The sequence below is a fragment of the Anopheles gambiae genome, chromosome 2, assembly GCF_943734735.2.
Source record: "Anopheles gambiae chromosome 2, idAnoGambNW_F1_1, whole genome shotgun sequence".
Lineage (NCBI taxonomy): Eukaryota > Metazoa > Arthropoda > Insecta > Diptera > Culicidae > Anopheles > Anopheles gambiae.
The window spans coordinates 58906271-58922494 of NC_064601.1; the positions used below are offsets into that span (position 1 = coordinate 58906271).

The window sequence follows — 16224 nt, forward strand, 5'->3', positions numbered from 1 at the left end:
TTTATTCAAAATCAAAACCAAACGAAAAATGCTGTTAATTTAATTCTTATGAAATAAACAACTTTTACTGAATTGTCCATTGTTAAATTGTGTTCCACGAAAGAAAAGCCCATTACTAAAACATTGATTGAGATATGACATACACATGCATGAAGCGAGCGTCAGCAGCATCGCAAATATGTTCTGTAGGACTACCGCTCTATTGATACCGTCGGTCCAACTGCATCCGTTAGATGCTTCTGCTTCTGAGCTATTATAAATGCCGACTGTCTGGTCAGGGTCAATTGCGAACGTGTAATGACGTGCTCAGTGGCGGATTAAGGGTGTCGGGGGCCCTAGGCGGTAAGACGAGTTGAGGCCCCCTGTAAATGGTAAACGGTGTTCGGGGGGGGGGGGGGGGGGGTCCACGGGAGGCCCTACGATCATCAGTCACAGACTCTGACACAGATGTTTACTCTTGGCGCTAGTACTCTGTCCATACAGCATACTATAGAATGATGGCCTACGGGGCCCCTTAATCGGCGGGGCCCCAGGCGACCGCCTAGTCCGCCTACCGTTAGATCCGCCATTGGACGTGCTGGCATATATTATGTGTAAAATGGTTATACACGTTTTAAAACATTCATCGTTGTCTCTGATAGGTTTATAGTATCGTTGGCTGTACCTGGAGAGTTGGGGTGAAGATAAGCGAGGAGAAGATGGGTAATAGTTTTTTCCTACCGAAGAGAAAGGTGACCAGGAGTACTGTCAGCTACGTGCCCTGCCGCCTATGGAACCCTATACTACAATGGAGCTCCTGTCAAGATTCTAACGCCAACTCCACACACAGTAATATATGCTTGACTTGTATAGACTCTCAATAGCTCAATCCGTTGAACCCGCCACTGATATATCACCATCCTTCATCAATAAATAGTTTTATGTAAGGTAAAAAATTTTAATTTTTATTTTCATAAACTCTTGCTTGCAAACTATTCAGCTTTCCAAGATACGTATTCTATGCTGGTCTTTATTAAATGACGAAAACAGACATTCCTGCAGTAATTCAACACGCATTTGAGGCAGCATCCAAACAAAAACAACAAAATACATATACACTAGCTTTCATCATCATTAGCCACGGTTGAAAAAATAACACTAATTATCAGTTATCTTAATTAACAAGTAACTAATCACTGCAAGTGGTAACCTTCTCTAAACTGTAAAATATGCATTATAATGCTATCTTGAGTTACTTCGGACAACGGCTTCATTGACTGCTGAGAGCCAGAAGTCACGAGCCTACAAGAAATGTGAGATATATCGTATATGATTCGCCCGGTGGTCCTCTATGGACAGGAGTCTTGGACCATCCTAGCGGAGGATGCAAACGCTCTATTCGTGAGAGACGCATCCTCCTGGTCATATTTAGCGGTGTGTTCAAGCATGTAGCGTCGAGAAGAAGGATGACCCAAGAGCTTGCGGATGCTGACGGTAGCGAAGGCTGGCAGGATACGATGGCTGAGGCATGTCATGAGGATGCTGGATTCGGTATGAGGCAAAGCGGAGCACAGCAAACTCGATGACTGGATCATGTGATCATGCGCTAGAATAAATATGTTATGTAAAATTTTAATATTATGAATTATCTTAAATCAATACATATTGAATAATTACTCATATTTCTATGACACCGTCGTGTAGTTGGTGCAAACAAAAGGTGCGTAAAAAACTAGGAGATCCAAATGTGTTACAAGCATTTGATGCAGTTCGGATGCAAACGAACAAGAAAGGACATAGCCTTTGTTGGAACCTTTTCGCAAGGTACCCAACGACCTGTCGTAAACGCGCGTTTTAAAATATGTAAGATATCGGTTCGGGTTTCAACCGATCGCGTTCGGTTCGGCAAGGAAAGGATAAAAAGGGGCGACAGGACACGGAGAAGGTCTCTAAACCAAAAGCGGGATTCGAAAACAAATTTTTTGGCAAACGTAGAAAAATAAATCGTTTCGGCAAAGAATTTACACCGCGTTGGTTTTCATTTCGCAACAGCCTTGGACCGACCGTACAGGAAAAACATTACATATGTATAAGCTGAGTATATCGACACGACTAATGTGACAGACCACACCAAGAAGGAGAAATTTCCGACATTAACGAAGAATGTCTAGATGTTTTACATCTGGCAGCGGGCACGCTAATAGCTGCTATCTATGTAGATAAATTTCACGTGCATAGTAAACTACAACGTTTCCACTAGCATTTAACTTCAATGAACCTTTGCCTGAAAGAAAAAAGCACATCAAACATGGGAATTTGATAAAATTATTGTAATTAGTTACCTTTTCCTTCGCCTGATTGAGTGTTTATGAGCCGGCATCGACGCAATGTAAACAAACTAACAATCTTCTGACACTTGACATTCGCAGGGTTGGATTGAAACCCGGATAAAATTTCCCTACGGATTGCAAAATTCCCCAGTGACATTGCAACTCTCCCCAAACTGCTTGAAAGATTCCCCTATATGATTGCAAATATCCACAGAGTGCTTGCAACACTCCCCTACCGATTTGGAACATTCCCCTAAGTGATTGAACTATTCCCTTATATGATTCGAAACCCTGTAATGACAGACACCTTACTCCAATACAATGTATAAATTGCACCTCAATAACCTCTAATTGGGACAAAACACATTCCAAAACCGAATGTACGAAATCTATTGAGTATAAATAAAACCAATTCCGACCGTGGAAGTCAGATTCGTTCGGATTGTCAAGACAGGACGTTACGCTGCCCAAAAAACTTCACCTTCCAACTTATCTCAAGAGTTTAGTTATGTTCCCCTACCCAAGGTAAGGCTTCTAAACTTCAACGTTTCCAGTATCAAGTGTTGAATTTCCAGAAACAGAGAAATAAGTAATCAAAATCGAATTGGCTACTCGTGTAGCCGGTTCTAGAATAGGGTTAATCGAAGCTTCGGCAAGATTTCAAGTGCTGAGTATAAACTAAGAAGTGCCACATAGGGGTAAGCATAGACATGCCGTATTTTGTATGTGAACACTTCAATTTGGAGGGTATAAATGTTTGTTTTGAAGACGATCCTTTCGTCTTTTTTATTAGATTAGCTTTCGGTCGGGGAGAAATAAGGCACGTCGATATCCTTCGATGGTCCGTTATAAAAGAGAGTGTCCATTTATTCTCTTACCTCCACCTACGCCCTTACGCTAATCGCTTACACTAATATTTATGTCCTACTGCCAAGCTTATTATATCGCGCTACGTGCGCGTATACGATTTTATGTCAAATCGTTACAGGGCTCGCTGTCGTTACTCTACAGTTTAAATGGAACATAATTCATTTTGTAATGAGCGCCGAAACGGATTTCGTCGAACGGAGTCCGCGCTGGCCGATTACCTACAGCAAAATCGGATTTTACCATATTTTCGTCAATTTTCTCACTTTGAGGCTTTTTGAAAAATTCAGAAACCATGTATATTGTAAATGTAAATGTAAATGGAATACCACTAGCTTCACTTAATTGATGAAGGTACTCTTTAGCAAGACTTCTGAAAAATCAGGCCGATATCTGAGAAAATCTTGAGAATCCAAGCACTTCAAAAAGCCTTGAATTGTATGAGGCCTAGTAGAAGTTGGTAGTTACTTTTCCTTAAAAAAAGCCACATAGTTTACGAATATTTGCCGACATAGTGCTAAAATTATGAGTTATCCTTATTAGTGATTAGCGTTGTGAAATTGCAGCATTTGTTCTTCGTGTGTCGATATGTTGAGGTGATATACGAGGTTTAAAAAACTGTCCAGACAGTCTCAAAGTTAGTATATTTGTAGAGAGGGTATAGGTTCATGAAATTCGTTTATTGACTGTTCGCTTCGACTTCCCGATTGCTACTGCTACCCCTCAGACATTTATAATCGAAGTAAATTTCTTTTCGTTCCCAATTGACAAATTATACCAGGGTTGTCGAGTTCCATTCGCACACGGCCTTTCCTGACCTACATTCGTCCCGAATGTCCCCATGGCTTTAAGACATCCGCAGCACTAGTGGTCACTCTAGGACCTTCCTTACTATCATCTAACTTTCTCATTTCATACCGCCCATATGGCATTTTCTTAATTATTTCATAAGGACCATAAAACCTTTGCTTAACCTTTTTTCCTGTGACAAATTGTGTTACAGGCAAGGCTACAATATCACCCACTTGATAGATGCGTGCTGGTCTTCTGCGAAGATTATAATACTTCCTGTTCTCTTCCTGAATCTTCTGAATTCCATCTCAAGCACATTTTTGCCATTCATTCCGGGTTTCTTGAAAATTATTTCGCAGCTGCTCTGCCAATAGAGTAGTTAATCCTACACTTTCTTTAGTCATCATTTTCACCTAATAGTAATTCAAACGGTGTTGTTTGTATCACTCTTTGCCAACTATTAATCAACACTTTCTGAACGTCAGTGACGTATTTGTGCCATTCTTCTGAATTCTTAATAGAAAGTTTCGTCAGTACTGGTATGATCACACGATGAATTCGCTCGGCTTGACCATTATTTCTAGGAATCCCTGTAGTTATCGTATGTGTCTCTATTCCACTATCTTCACAATATTTTTGAAAAGCTTCTGACGTGAACGCTGCTCCACGGTCAGAAATAATGCTCCTAGGATCTCCAAACATAATAGCCACTACTTCCAATTTCTTCAAAACTTCCTGCGCTGAAGTCGTCTTTGTCGGAAACATCCAAACAAACTTGGTGAACGCATCAATAATAGTCAACATATAATTATAAGATTTTCGAGTCGATGGCATGGTTCCCAAATGATCCATATGAATGATCCACTCAACACAATTGTTAATACAGTCATTAATCATTAACAGCCTTTAACCGCTCCATAGTTTCTTCACTCCAAAATGTGCTTGTTCATGCGCTTGCCTAACTATTTCTACCTCTGTTGTTTACCAACAGCGGTTCTAGTTTGACAGCTGCGTTGTGGTGAAGTGAGAGAGAGGGACAGGTAGCACAGGCGAAACAAACACGGGCGAAATAGAAAGAGTAGGAATGGTTCATCCCGAAGGAGCTTCGCGTGCAACGGATGAACCTGCGCAAATTAAGTGGAATGACCGCAATCGGGTTTGCGTGAAGTTTTAAAACGGGCACGAAGACGAAAATCGACCTCTTTCTACCATCGCGCCAAAAGAAGAAAGTTCAGTGAATTTTTTAATACAGTTTAAGTGAATTAAGAAAACTGATGTTTCAACTTTAAATTCGCGAAAGAAAGAGCTATGTTGCTGGACGCAACAACCTCCATGGAATGTGGTACGTAAATTCTTTTGTCTCCCCCTGTTTCTTTATAAAGTAATCCATTAGCAAATACGAAATTACCACAGTTTCCTCCGTGCTCTATAGTATGTACTATTTCACAACATTTTTCGTCTTCTTTTTGAGACTTAATCGTCTTCTTACAAATCAATACCGATACCTTTAATACACTTACTCATGCTAATGCATCTACATGTTGCATTCTCTCAGCGGGTCGATGTTCAATATCAAAATCAAACTCAGCTAATACGACAAGCCATGTACTAACTCTTGCATTGACTACATTCTTGTTTAGTGCTTGCTTGAATGCCACGCAATCCGTAATGACACTAAACTTTTGACCTAACAAGTAGCATCTAAACTTTTTGAGAGATTCAACCACTGCTAATCCTTCTAATTCAAAAGAATGATAATTGCTTGCATCCGTATGCACTTCTGTTTTAAGACCTAATTTAAAAATGTGCAAAACTGGATATTCCGTTAGTAATCGCTTCACTCAGCCGGTCTCGTAGTACAGTCGTCAACTCGTACCACTTAACAACATGCCCGTCATGGGTTCAATCCCCAAATAGACCGTGCCGCCATACGTAGGACTGACTATCCTGCTATGGGGGGAATACAATTAGTCACTGAAAGCCAAGCCCATAAGTGGTACAGGCAGGCCTTGACCGACAACGGTTGTTGAGCCAAAGAAGAAGAAGAAGAATCGCTTCACTCTCTCAAATGCCTCCATCGCACTACGATCGAAAATAAATTCAACTTCCTTTTTTAACAACATCGATAATGGCCTCATCAAATTCGCAAAATCAGGAATAAATTTCCGGAAATAATTGGTTAAACCATAAAAACGCTGAAGCGGTGTCACATTCGTCGGTACGGGAAAACTTCTTACCTTTTCCACTTTCTGCGACGATGGTTCGATTCGCCCTTCGTAGATTTGGTATCCCAGATACTCGACACGTCGTTGAAGGAATACGCATTTCTTCCAATTAAATTTCAGGCCCGCACTTTGCGCTACATGCAACACACGCCTGATCGCTGCTAGCCCCTGCTCCTCGTCTCGCGATGGGATGATGACATCATCGACAAACACCAACATTACTCCTTCATTTATCAAGTTCCGGAACACTGAACTGATAAATCTCCCCAACGCACTACCACTCGTACAAAGCTCAAACGGTGCACGCATAAACTCGTACTGCCCTTCTGATGTTACAAAGGGTGTGTACTTTCTACATTCTTGCTTTACCGGTACGTGGAAGTATGAGTTCTTCAAATCTAAAGTGGTGTACACTCTAGCATCAGCAAGCTGATCAATTTGATCCTCTATATTCGGCATAGGATAGGGATCACGAACGATTCTCTTGTTTATCTCATGATAGTCGATGCACACCCAATGAGAACCGTCTTTTTCGGAACCACTACCACTGCACTCGCGAATGCACTTTCTGGTCGAATAATATCGTCACGAAACCATTGTTCGATCTTCTCCCGAACAATTTTCTTTCCAACGGAGCCAACCTACGCGGATTTATCCGAACAACACTATTGTCCTGCACCACAATATTTAGCTTACAATTGGAATTCACTTTTCCGACGGGTACATAATTGTTCACTATATTCGCTACCTCTTGTCGCCACTCATACGGAACATCCAACTCATCACGTTCACATGAAATTTGAAAAATCCACGATGGATTCTCTTCCACGTTTTCATCATTTCCTGTACCACTTGTCTCGCTTTTATCTACTTTTTTACGCTGTACCGTTACGCCCGTATTGGTAATCACAAAATCAACACTTCTAAGGAAATTCATTCCTAATAACATCGGTACCTCAAGTGCCGCATCAGGAACAATGTCAAATCTTACCTCATATTCTGCTTCGCCGACAGTTGCAAAGACAATAGCTTCTCTTGAAGTGTTTGTTACTTTGCCACCCAGACCGTAAAGCCTTTGTGTCGTTGGGCTCCACTTCTGCAGATTGTTTGGAATCAGCTTATGCACGTCTGATCGTAACAATGTCACTTCACTACCTGTGTCGACAGCCACATTATATTTTTCGCTCGCTATTCTTACTGAAATACTTGGAAGCTTTTTCACCAGTAACACGTTTTGTTGGTTGGTCGCTCAATCATCTTTTATTGTGCATTTCGACGACACATGTCCAAACTCACCACACTTGAAACATTTCGGTCCGCTGTTCTTACGCACACACTCAGAACTACAATGACCGGTTTCACTACAATTATAAAAACGAACTTTTGTGCTCATCGTTTTTGTTTGGCGACGGTATTCTGCGAAGCTCTGAATGTTTTTCGGGTCGCTCCTTTCTGAATAGCACGCTCTCGGAATTGAATTTTCACTTTTAAAGCACTGATCGTACGCACTTCATATAAAGCAGCTCTCTGCGTTTCGTCTTCCGTAATCCCATCTATGATGTACTCACATATGCTCTCCTCGTCCAAATCTATCTGTTTAGCAATGCGTTGCATTCTATAGATAAAATCAAGCGCCGTCTCGTCCTTTGCACGTCGACATGTTGCTAGCTGGCGATGAACATCAGTGCGACGCACTCTTTTCCCAAACTCGACCTAAAGTGCTTTTTTCAATGCCGAAAATGACGTTATGTTGCAAATCGTGAGTAAGAAATTCCGCGCACTGCCGGTCATTTTCTTGCGACACATGATGACTTTTTGTTCATCGGCCCATTTTGCCATTCGCGCAACCGCTTCAAATTCATTCATCCACACACAGAAATCGATCGTCTTATCGGAACCGTACGTAAGAATACTTTCCTCTACATCTCTAAACGAATAAGGACGCATTAACGTTTTTACCGCCGAATCCATTTCATGTACACCTGATGCCTGTCCCGAATCTTGAACTGATTCTGAATCGACATCATGAAATTGCTCTATGTCAGCCGATCCACTTTTTGATGTTTGCTGATCATATTCCATCAATTGTATCGCCATCTCTTCCTTTGTTCCCGTTGCAGGTAGACTTTTCAACTCACATAACCGCATGAGTTCCGTGCGCGTATAGTCTTGTATCAGGTTCAACACTCTTTCTTCCGCCATTTCGCTTACTTCACACTACACCTTTACTTCACGCACACCGAACTTATTTGCTCAACACGCGCGCCGTCTTTTTGTAACGTTTTTTTTACAATCACGCCACCTGCGTTCTTTTGTGCTACTACGAGCACCGTCAAATGCACTCCTCTCATACGCACAAACACATACACGAGAGCGCCTCTGATACACGACGTCATTGTGTGATGACGTTCATACACGTATCGCACAAACACGTCATCAGATAATTGGCACAAAACTTGTTATCCCAAGTAGCTGAGCCGAAGTTGTTGAGAGGTTTTACTGTGTGCCAAAGCGAGAGGCCCTGTCTTCTTTCTCTAAATTTTGAACGGCAAACCGCCACCCGTGTAGAGGTGTGTGCGTGTGACGAAAAATTATGGATTAAATACGGGGGAAGCGGGGTTTGCAGTCTTTCGTTCGTCATACACACATGCATTTACCAGCGGATATCGCTGGACCGAGTACTAAAAAGTTACAGGTGTGTGCGCTATTTATCAACGAATACCTACTAGCCTCGTCAACAATCTTCAAAGTGAGCGACGGAAAGAAAACGTTTTCCAGTTTTAAAATATTAAGGTACACACTTAAAAATATTTCACGACCTCGGTTAAAAAAACTGCCGAAATCCGTCGTCTCTTTCGATTCTTGCTGATATGTCAGTTGAAACAACCCAGTAGCCGAAAATCAGTACCATTTAAAACTGAAATATCAGTTAAATAAATATTTGAACCGAAACTCGGCAACACAATATGCCGAGCACATACGTTAACACTGCTGTCACCGAGATAATCCGTCAAAATAACCGAGATTTCAGCTTTACTACTTGCATTAGCCGAGGCTCGGTATTCTATCTGTCATTCGCCATTCTGTTAATCTCGTGCTAATGAAACGAAAACCTGTCGGAGTGATGTTGTGATGTAAAATAAAAAATGTAAAAAAAGTGAAAATGAGTCTCTCAGCGTGAAAAAAACGAGAATCAGTAGCGTGCGATCGAGCACAGGTATGGAGCGGGGTTGGAAACTCCATCAGCGCACGCAACCGGTGCTCTTCAGAGCGTCGCTCGGAGCAGTCCCTATTCAAGGATCAGATGAGGAAGCTAATCCGGTTGGTTCAACCTTTGCCAGACCGTTCAGACTTCCAGGATTCATTTCCGGTCACCTACACGAGGTAAGTATCAACACTCGATCACATGAAATCTAAAAAGGGTTTACTCAGACTTGTTTCACTCTGCCCGCTTTACAGAACCGTGCCTGTACCAGTGCCCGCTCCTTGTCCGGCTCATTTTCCTGTACCGGTACCACATCCAAACGCTGTGCCCCATCCGGCGGTTGAATCGGCGCCTGTCCCAACGCTTTCCATCACATCAAAAAAACCCATTTGATACGCAAATAAAATCACTAAAATAAAAATAAAATGTTTTTATATTTAGCCGAGATCTCGATTTGTTCTAACCGAAAATCTCGGTTAAACGTAAACGTCAAAACAAAATGACATTAACCGAGATGTCGGCAACATAAATTTTACCGAGATCTTTGCCGAGATCTCAGTTGTGCAGATGTCGGCAAAAATTAACCGAGATTCGGCAAATTTTTTTAAGAGTGTAAGTTTTGATCAAATCCTATGCGCTAAACTCTCCATAGTAATACATATACATACTACATTCATTCATTATTGCTTCATTCAGCCCCCGGTGAGGACGTCATTACTTAACAGAAGCCTGTTCAACACTCGCAGCGCCTGGTCATGACGTCATCATTAAACTGAAGCCAGCTGAACACGTGCAGCACGGATAGTGCTGCTAGGATCCCGTGCGCGCTAGGAGGAAGAGAGAACGAGAGGAGTAAGAACGGTAAATTTGGAAGGGGGAAAGCGTTCTGCCGTCTACACAGCGAGAGTATGTCAAAACATATGTGGGAAGAGAGAGAGATATTATTCAATTAACATCTTGCGAATGTGTGCATAAAGCAAATGTGAACAGCCTCATCTTTTCTATAAACAATCCGAAAAAGGGGGTGTAGCAAACACATTGGTATGCGTGAGCGGCTGACGAAACCAGAACTTTGAATTCTTCTATTGAATCCTTCCCGGACGAGCCCCGATGTAGAAAGGGTTAGAATAGGTTCATGAAATTCGTTTATTGACTGTTCGCTTCGACTTCCCGATTGCTACTGCTACTCCTCACACACTTATACTTAGCTCAAGTGCCACAAATCCATTAAACAACCACTAAACGGCTTCTAAACGACTCAAGTTCTCTACCTAAACGGAATATAGAAATACTTCGTTTAGCAGATGGCAAACGACTCATGCATTCTAAAAATAGCAAAAAAACTGGTGGCGCTATCTGTTGTTGGGATACCCCAACCCGTTGAGCTTTATCACTTGGAGGATAGCTTTCTCATTTCCTCTGTACTGTTGTATGGTTTCGCATTGAAGTTATGCATCGCTAGAACTAGAACGGCGATACGATTGTTTAAATACTAAACTCCAATGGAAACCACCAGCACTGAAGCAAGTGAGATTTGAGTAATGGTCGTTGGTGTTGATACCCACGTATCTGACCACACGACCATTCATATAGATTTTTGCTCGGAAAGTTAGAAGACTATATAGGTCATGATAAGATGAAACTTGTCGAAACACATTGCAAGAAAAGGATAGTAATATAATAATCAGTTTTAATACGCCATCTATTGATCAAACCAATGAAGCTTTGGAGCTTTCATTTTTTTTCTATGGATATTCAATTTTCCAGTCGTTTAAGCTTAATCGGTGGCGCTTGGGAGGCATGGGCAAAACGATTCTTTTCACCGAACGCGAACGAATTAGTTCGCTCACCAAAAAGAATCGAACGTGAACGACGATGCTTTCGTTCTTTTTTTGTTCATGGGGTTTTTATTCACAAAGAACGCTCGTTATCTTTTTCATTTACCCACCATAGACGCATACTGTAGCCAAAGAAGTACTCATTCTGCGGTTGACACCAATAATTTAAAAAAACATTAAACACTCGGCCCATCTGTTGTCTGGTCAACACAATCTATCGCAAAACCGACCAAAAACTAGCATGTAAAAAACTGATACGAGCAAAAATGTCTCCAACATATATTGTACCCTATGCCTTATATACACTCAAGGATTCTATAAAAAAAACTACTTAAATATGGATCAAAATGATGAGCGCAATCAATTCCAGTTCAGTTCATTCGCGAATAATGAATAATCCGTTTGAACGGGATCGATCTATTGAATTGTATATGTATAATTTCCACACCAACAGAACACAGATCGAACACAAATGAGCCAGTTCGAATGCGTTCGATGAATTCAGTTGTGTAGGTACGAATTACACACCAACAGAACACAGATCGAACACTAACGGATCAGATCGAACGTGTTCGATGAATTCAGTTGTGTAGGTACGATTTACACACCAACAGAACACAGATCGAACACAAATGAGTCAGTTCGAACGCGTTCGATGAATTCAGTTGGGTAGGTACGATTTCCACACCAATAGAACACAGATCGAACACTGATGGATCAGTTCGAACGCGTTCGACGAATTGAGTCGTATAGATACGATTTCCACACCAACAGCACACGTATCGACCACTGCCTGACAAATTCGACGGCGTTCGAGGAATTGAGTTGTATGGGTACGATTTCAACACCAACAGGGTACATTGTGATCTCTGACGACCCGTTCGCACGGTGCGAGAAAGAGCGAGAAAGCAATATGATTTTGCACGTTTCATTACCACATTTATGTGTGCTGTCGAACACTGAACGAAACGTTCGAACGCGTTCGGTGTAGTTATTTTCTTCCAAAAGTCCTGGTCGTTCTTTTTGTTAAGAATCTCGTTCGTTCGTGCACTTTACCGAACTGTTCGAACGGTTCGATTCTCGTTCATTTTACACATGCCTATAAGTATAAATTATACTCCAAGTAAATTTCTTTTCGTTCCCAATTGACAAATTATAACAGGGCTGTCGAACCCCATTCCCACATATATCTGGGACATTGCTTAAGAATGATAAAATTTCCGGGTTAGGGCGACCGCCGCTAAAGTAAAGTAGGAGTGAATGTAAACTGATTTGCGTATTATATTTGTATTTCCATATTTTTTATTTAGAGCGATTCGAGATACGATTATTGGTAAAAGAATAAGTCTTTAATGATTTTCGCCGATCGAAAGCACCATGCGGTATAGTAGCGCGTGATGGTGAAATCAAAACCTTGACCAAATTCTTTAAATATCTAAATGATGTATTATGGTATAATAAGGTAGAATTTTATTCTTCATACAAATTACCTTCTCCTACTCCCCCCCCCCCCACACCCACACACCCATCCAACACCGTTCAATTGCGGCCCGCTAGAATATTTTCAAAGCAATCCGGCTCACGACCCAAAACGAGTTTGACATCACTGATCTAGAGAAAAAGAATTGGGAATACTTAGTTTTCTCATAAAATAATTTGATTTTTCTGTACATCGTTTGTTAGGCTCGATTCTAGAGTTTTCTGCTTTTATAGATCTTATGACTTTTAGCATGGAGATAACATTATAAAATTATACAATAATCTCTATATGTTGCCTCGAGCAACAGAATTTTCTCAACTCGAAAAAGTCTGCGTATTGTGAACGCAAAAAAGTTCTTAACACTTTATTGAAACGGAAGGGGGTTAAAAAAATACTCTTTCTTCCGGGACTTTAATACGCGAGAAAAGGGCGTTTCTTCAGCCGTTCCATAAATACCCGACAGACAAAGAGAACGAAATTTTCAGGCGAGGGGTAGGTAGAAACACGCGGTGGGGGCCCAGCCCAAGCTCGGATCCGAAGTCCGTTGTTTTGGGCTGAGAATTAAAAATGGCGGATGGAGCGCTACCACGGAGAGGTTGTGCTCTCTTGCTTGCCTTTAAAATACACGAGGCGCTCTCGCTGCAAAGAACGCTTGCTCGCGCTGTTTCACTATACCCCTTCCTTCCCGTTTCTTTCGGCTTGCGCTGTGCTGAACTGGTACCTCCTCCCACTTGATTCCAGCGAATTGCGCTGCGCTGGACTGACACCCCCTCCCGCTCGTTTCTTTCGTAACGCGCTGTGCGCTTCCCTTCATTCGGACTTGGTACACCCAAATAAAAACAAAAACTTGAACACATGAAACTTGGCTTACATTTTATCACTTTTATTGCAAATAACCCAAGCGCCACCGATTAAGCTTAAACGACTGGAAAATTGAATATCCATAGAAAAAAAAATGAAAGCTCCACAGCTTCATTGGTTTGATCAATAGATGGCGTATTAAAACTGATTATTATATAACTATCCTTTTCTTGCAATGTGTTTCGACAAGTTTCATCTTATCATGACCTATATAGCCTTCTAACTTTCCGAGCAAAAATCTATATGAATGGTCGTGTGGTCAGATACGTGGGTATCAACTAGTGATGGGTAAAGTTGGCAAAAATCCGGAGTCGACTCCGATCCGACTCCGATAAATTCGAATCGACTCCGGAAGGTAGGTCTGCGCTCCAATATCCGGAGTCGTTCGGAGTCGTCCGGAGTCGTCCGGAGTCGCCCGGAGTCGGAGTCGTCCGGAGTCGTTCGGAGTCGTCCGGAGTCGTTCGGAGTCGTTCGGAGTCGTTCGGAGCCGTCCGGAGTCGTCCGGAGTCGGAGTCGTCCGGAGTTGTTCGGAGTCGTTCGGAGTCGTCCGGAGTCGTTCGGAGCCGTTCGGAGCCGTCCGGAGTCGTCCGGAGTCGGAGTCGTCCGGAGTCGTTCGGAGTCGTTCGGAGTCGTTCGACTCCAAACGACTCCGGACGACTCCGGGCGAGTCCGGACGACTCCGGACGACTCCGACTCCGGACGGATCTAGTGGTTCCATTTTGCTGGAATCGGAATCGAACTAGCAATAGTCGGAGTCGGATCGGAGTCGTGGGTGCGCTCCATACAGCACATCACTAGTATCAACACCAACGACCATTACTCAAATCTCACTTGCTTCAGTGCTAGTGGTTTTCATTGGAGTTTAGTATTTAAACAATCGTATCGCCGTTCTAGTTCTAGCGATGCATAACTTCAATGCGAAACCATACAACAGTACAGAGGAAATGAGAAAGCTCTCCTCCAAGCGAGGAAGCTCAACTGGTTGGGTATCCCACAAACAGATGGCGCCACCAGCTTTTTTGCTATTTTTAGAATGCATGAGTCGTTTGCCGTCTGCTAAACGAAGTCTTTCTATATTCCGTTTAGGTAGAGTGCTTGAGTCGTTTAGAAGCCGTTTAGTGGTCGTTTAGTGGATTTGTGGCACTTGGGAAAAGCACATTTTAACATACAGCTTCACAATCTTGCAACAAACCTCACACATCCTATAACAAATTTTACAAAAAGGTTCTCATTTTCAATCTCTCACTATAGAGCGTTACTTTTTCACTCTATGGTGAGACGATGTTGCTTAGTGAGTTTATGTTAGGTGCGGATAACTTGGATGGTTTTTGTACCGTGTTGGTTTTCTTGCACACTTTGCACCGACATAGCGATTCATCGATGTAGGCGTGTGACGTAAAACGACAACCATGTTTTCGTCAAAAGAATATCGTCCATTTGTATGTGAAGTTGTGTAATATGTATGAAGTAATCTAAATAGCAGAAAGTTTAAATAAGTCCAGGTAAGTTTAAAATTAATTGCAGCAGCTTCACAGGTACATTGGTACGGGTAACCAGTAGATCGTGCACCACTGCCATACTAATATCGTTATTGGCTGCATGGTGTACTGTTGATGTTCGGATTGCTGCAGTACGACATCAAAATATCCAGGACCCTACAGGTTGCAGTCTGATTTAAAATGCTCAATTATCTGCGTCACCTATTTGCTTTTATATTGCTGCAACTCATTGATCAGCACCTGCGCGAAATGACGCCGCAGGAGACGCTGACGATGTTTCCGCAGTTAACCGACTTTGTGCAAATACGACCAGACCTGCTACAATCTGCCTTATGCTATCGATATGCGGAGCCTTATGGGAGCACTCTTATGCTATCGATGTGATGAACAACATATTAGCAAACGTGACCCGAATGAACAACGAACGGTGTAAGATATAGTTACTGCAGCAGTGAATGGATAATGGAATGGAATCTATTTTTGATGAACCTGGTGGCACCGGGTAGCCGTTTCTGCTCAAAACTAATCTTGCGTACACGCGGCGTCAATTGAACATTGCAATAGCAGTGGCTTTGAGTTGAATTGCTGCTCTGCTGCTGACCTGGTGACGTACGCTACACTCTAAATTCAAGCTATCGCTCAACCTGGACGCCAACAGTTTCTGTAACATCCGTGTACAGTCAGCACAGGCTGAATTGATGCAACAGGCTTCACTGATCGTTTGGTTGTGTCATTTGAAAGTAGAGCAGGTTAGCACTCCCCCTTGACAAGGTTGGAACACATACCCTGAGATCAGTGGGCACCACCACTGATCGTATGGAACGAGACATCCATGAGTAGCCGCTATGCTCTTGAAACTCGCGCCCTCCATCACACCTTGCAGGACGTTATGGGAAATCGCCAAACGTTCGGTGATAAAGTGGTGCTGCTATGTGGTGACTTCCGACAGATACCAACGTCTAGGTTTTGCAGCAGTGTATCCGGCAGAGCATGCTGTAGGGCAAATTTAAGGTATTGCGTTTGCGGGCAAAAATGCGTGTGCAGACAGCCCAGACTGTTCAAGATGCTGAAGAGCGGAAAGAGTTTGCAGAATTGCTGCTCCTAATCGGCAAGAGTTACATATGGCAGCAATGTGAATTTCGATGAAT

The 16224-nt window shown here is 42.4% G+C and overlaps 1 long non-coding RNA gene and 1 pseudogene across 1 annotated transcript; one reads left to right on the top strand and one right to left on the bottom strand.

The window, feature by feature from the left end:
* Positions 1-916: 916 nt before the first annotated feature.
* LOC133392133 (uncharacterized) lies at positions 917-8533 on the bottom strand. Its single transcript, XR_009765470.1, has 2 exons — positions 6206-8533; positions 917-1585 (listed from the first exon to the last, which is right to left on the bottom strand). It is a non-coding gene; the product is annotated as an uncharacterized LOC133392133 (long non-coding RNA).
* A 7270-nt stretch (positions 8534-15803) lies between these two features.
* On the top strand, positions 15804-15859 carry LOC133392363 (U6atac minor spliceosomal RNA; annotated as a pseudogene).
* The last annotated feature ends 365 nt before the right edge of the window (positions 15860-16224 follow it).